Here is a 5,389-nt window from a genome sequence, read left to right on the forward strand (position 1 = left end):
CATAGGGTGAGGTTATTGAATACACCTAGACATTTTTTCCTGTTGCCAAGATGAATTCTATCCATCTTGTCTTCTGCCTTCCAGCTTCACAAGGATGGCCTATTTATTAGATGGATGTGAAGAGTGCCTTCCTACATGATGATATCATTGAGGAGATTTATATGGAGCAGCCTCCAAGATTTGTGTAGGATCCCTCCTTGGTTTTTAGACTTCGATTCTCATTGTTTGGTCTCAAGAAAGCCCCTTGGGCTTGGTATGAGAAGATGGACTCTTTTCTACTTTCTACAGGCTTCACTTGCTACCATTCTGATCCCATAGTGTATATTCAGCATCTTGGAGACAAGATTTTGATTCTTGTTCTATATGTTGATGATCTTATCCTCACTAGTAGCTCATCATCTATGCTTTAGGATGCTAAGCATGCATTGATGGACTAGTTTGAGATGACTGATCTTAGTTTGCTGCACTATTTTCTTGGTCTTTAGATTGTTCAGTCCTCTACTGGGATTTTTGTGTATCAGTAGAAGTATGCTCTTCACATGCTTCGCCGATTTGACATGCTTGATTGCAAGCATGCTCCCACTCCTTTTTAGTCAAGTGTCACTTTTTCTACCTCCTATTCTTTTCCTTTCATGGATGCTACTTTGTATTGGTAGTTGGTTGGTAGCTTGTTGTACTTGACACACACTTGTCCTGATAACTCCTTTGTAGTTGGCCTTGTCTCTTAGTTTTCTCAAGACCCTCATGAGAGTCACTGGAAAGCTGCCTGGCATATTTTGCACTACATTCAAGGCACACTCATGTATGGCATTCATTACACCATAGGGACTCCACACATTGTTGGCTACACTAACTTAGATTAGGTCGATGATGTCGATGATAAAAATTTTACTTTTGGCTTCGTGTTTTATCTTGGCTCTGGTCCTATAACATGGTCATGCAAGAAGCAACATGTTCAAGAAATTTCTTTTATAGAGGATGAGTACTGAGCCATAGTACTTGGTAGTCCAAAGGCTTTATGGCTTTGACAGTTGACGACTGAGTTTGGTTTTCCTCCCAATCATCCCACTATTTTGTGGTGCAATAATTAGAGTGCCATCCACATTTCTCAAAACCTAGTGGAGCATTAGCACACCAAGCACATTGAGTTGCTTATGCATTTCATTTGTCAGCTAATCCAGAATGGTGTTATTGCATTGTAGTACATTCTCACTAATGCATAGGTTGCTGACATCTTCACTAACCATTTGCATTGCCACACTATCTTTAGTTGCGGTCTATACTTGGGGTTATAGAACTTGTTCTTGGGGGTACTAGTTGAGGCCCTCCTTCCCTCACTTATGTTTATTTTCAACATGTTTTTAACCTCTTTTTGGGGGAGGGTTTTTCCCATGAGGTTTTCCCTCTTCCTCCATTTGTAGAGGTTGCATTTATTTGCATTGTACATGGGTACCTAACATGGCCTTGTTGCTGGGACCCATTCTACATTTTCTCTTAGTTTTGTGAGCTTAAGGGATTCCCCTAAGTTGCACTTAAGGTGGGGGTGTCAGAATAAATGATTAGTTAATTACTAATTATTTATTCTAATTACTTAAGCTTACTTAGGTTAATGCATGTAGTTAATAGTTGCAGTGATGAGTTGTTGACAACATGGGAATTTGTTCCCTTGTAGCATGTTCCACCTTTTTGTGGAAGTGTGCTTAGTTGTCAACCTTATCTTCTACCACCTTTCATCTTGTTCTAGAAGCTTCCTTGAGGACTTTATATTTGGTCTCTCTCTCTCTCATTGTAAATTCATCCATTCACATGGCAATTTCATTTTCCTATTGTGAAATATTTTTTTGCATTGTTTGCTTCAAGCTCTTGCTCCTTTGGTTTCTCTTCAGCAAGCTATTTGCATGGAAGTGATCTTGGCACATTGAGGAGTCAAATTTTATCAACTCCTATAGAAAGTATTGATGATTCATAGGTTTTAGATTCTGGTGCTTCATTTCATGCTACACCTCATAGACGTTATTTCATTGATTATGTCCAAGGGGATTTTGGACTTTTTTATTTGGGGGATAATGAACCTTGTCAGATTGTTGGAAAGGGAAAAGTTAAGATTAAGTTGCGAAATGGGAATCATTGGCTACTACATGAGGTAAGACTTGTTCCAAGGCTAAGTAGGAATTTAATTTTAGTAGGGAAACTTTGTGATGAGGCTTGTGTAGTTGAGCAATGAGAATAAATAGCTATTGTAAATTCTAATATAGCATTGTGGCATAATAGACTTGGGCACATGAGTGAGAAAGGTATGAAAGTACTTCATTCAAAGAAAGTTTTGCCAGGTCTAAATTGTGTTAATATAGATTTATGTGAAAGTTGTGTGTATATAAAACAAAAGAGAGTGATTTTTGTGAAGACTAATAAGGAAAATAAAAAAGGAGAAATTAGAGCTTGTGCATACCGATGTATGGGGACTAGCTCAAGTATCTTCCCTTGGTGGATCTCATTATTATGTTACACTCATTGGTGATGCCACTAGAAAAGTATGAGATTATTTCCTTAGAGAGAAATTTGATATATTTCAAACTTTTAAGAAATGAAAATGCTTGGTTGAAAATGAAACTGATAAGAAATTAAAATGTCTGAGATCTAATAATGGTGGTGAGGATTGTAGTTATGAATTTGAAGATTATTGCTCCAATAATGGTATTCATAGGTAGAAAACTATTCCAAGGACTCCATAGGAAAATGGAGCGGCTGAACACATGAACAGGACCATAATGGATCATGAGGTTGCATGTTGGGTTGCCCATACATATGTGGCTAGAGGCTATCAATACTATTGTATATTTGATTAAGAGAGGTCCCTCTACTCCTTTGGGTTGTGGTATTCTAGAGGAAGCATGAATTGGTAAGAAGGTAAGTTGTTCTTTTCTTAAAACCTTTGTTTGTGAAGCATTTTCTAATATAGATTCTTATAATAGAACCAAGTTGGAAGCTAAGTCAAAGAAATGTGTATTTTTTGGATATGGCATTAATGAATTTGGTTATAGGCTTTGGGATTTTGAAAATTGTAAAATTGTAAGAATCAAGTATATCATATTCAATGAGAAAGTTTTGTACTATTACAGCAACATGAAAAGAAAGAAAATGATTATGTAGTGCTAGATGATACTTCAAAAGAAGATGTTCTAGCAATTTCTCATGATGTGCAACAATTGCAACAACAAATACCACATACACTAGTGAGTGTTAGATAGTCAACAAGGCTAATTAGACCTCTAGAAATATTTTATCCCTCTTTTTATTCTATTTTACTTACTGATGCTTGTGAACCTGAATGTTATAATGAAGCTGTGTAGGTGGATACTAAGATTTAGTGGGAGTCTCCAATGAAAGATGAAATGGAGTCTATGCTTAAAAATAAGACTTGAGATTTATGTAAGTTTCCTATAGGTAAAAGGGCTTTATAGAATAAGTGGGTTTATAGGTTAAAAGAAGAGGATGGAGGTAAAAAAAGATTTAAAGCTAGGTTAGCTGTAAATGGATTTGCACAAAAAAAGGGCATTGATTTTGATGAGATATTTTTTTTTGTTGTAAAGATGACTTCTATCTATACTATTTTAAGTACCATGGCTACTGAAGATTTTCATTTAGAGAAGCTTGATGTTAAAATAGCCTTCTATCATGGTGATTTGGATGCAGAGATATATATGGCCGAGCCACAGGGATTTGAGGTGAAAGGTAGGGATAACTTAGAGTGAAAATTGAAGAAAAGTTTATATGGCTTGAAGCAAGCACCTTGACAATGGTATATGAAATTTGATAGTTTTATGCATGATCATGGATATAGTAGGTGTCATTCAGATCATTGTATTTATTTTTAAGAGGTTGGATGATGACAGCTACATTATTTTATGTTTATATGTTGATGATATGCTTGTAGTTGTGTTTAACATGGATCAAATTAAGGGGCTAAAATGCCAGTTAGCACATGCATTTGCTATGAATGATTTGGGGGTAGAAAAAAGAATCCTTAGTATGAAGATTTATAGAGATAGGAAGAATAGGAAATTGATGCTATCTTAGGCTAATTATGTTAAAAAGGTGTTGCAATGTTTCTCTATGGAGAATGCTAAAGTTGTCAACACACCTTTACCTAGTTATTTGAAGTTAACCAAGGAGATGTGTCCCAAGAAATAAGAAGAGGAGGATAAGATGTCCAAGGTACCTTATGCTTTAGTTGTAGGAAGCTTGATGTATGCTACAATATGTATAAGACCAGATATTACACATGGAGTGGGAGTTGTTAGCAGGTTTATGATTCATTTGGGAATTGAGCATTGGAATGTAGTTAAATGGATTCTCAGATATTTGAGAGGAACATCCAATAAGTGTTTACACTTTGAGAGCTCTACTACTAATTTACATGGTTATGTTGACTCATATTTGGTAGGAGATATTGATTCCAGCCAGAGTCTATAGGTTATATATTAACTATTGGTGGGGCAATCGTGAGATGGGTTTCAAGGTCAAAGAAGGTTAATGCTTTATCCACTACTGAGGCAGAGTATGCTGCTACTATAGAGGAAGCCAAGGAGATAATATGGCTTCAGTTCCTTTTGGAAGAATTGGAACACCCTCAAAAGAATAATTATTTGTTTACAAATAGTTAGAGTGTCATTCATCTTGCAAAGAATTCAGCTCTACGTTCAAAGACCAAACACATACAGTTGTGGTACCATTTCATTCGATTAGTTTTGGATGATGGACAGTTAAAGCTGGATGAGATACATGCATATGACAATCCAATAGATATGTTTACAAAGGTAGTGAAAAGGGAGAATTTGAATTCCTCTTCACCTTCAATTGGTCTACTATACTGTACATGAATAAAAGAATAGTAGAGTCCAAGGTGGTTTGATCTAGTGGGATCCCCATGTGGTAGTGATATTGCTATAGGATCAGTCTCCAAGTGGGAAATTGTTGTTTAGTGTGGAGCCTGATCAGTCACCAAGTGGAAGATTGTTAGTTTGTGGTGAATGATTAGGAAAGTTTTATATATACTTCATAAAAAAATTTGGGCTTAGGGCATTGACCTGGAAAAATAAAATTGTGCCCTATTTTATCAGGATTTTGGGCCAACATGTAATTATTAATTATAATCCTAAAGCAATAAAAATATTTGTATAAATTTTTTTTAGGGTTAGGGATTGTTTTAGTCTTGTGATGTAAAAATTGGTTCTTGTGGTAGCATTGAGCTGTAAGGGATTACAAATTGTAATCAATTTGTAATCATTGGATTGTAACAATATTGGACTTGCTATTTGGTGGAGGTAGCCCAAGGATTGGGTGAACCATGTTAAATCTTGGTGTCTTGTGTTCTTTTCTTTGTCATCTA

Source organism: Cupressus sempervirens, chromosome 10 (genome assembly GCF_028749045.1).
Source record: "Cupressus sempervirens isolate cs-2001-9-10 chromosome 10, ASM2874904v1, whole genome shotgun sequence".
NCBI lineage: Eukaryota > Viridiplantae > Streptophyta > Pinopsida > Cupressales > Cupressaceae > Cupressus > Cupressus sempervirens.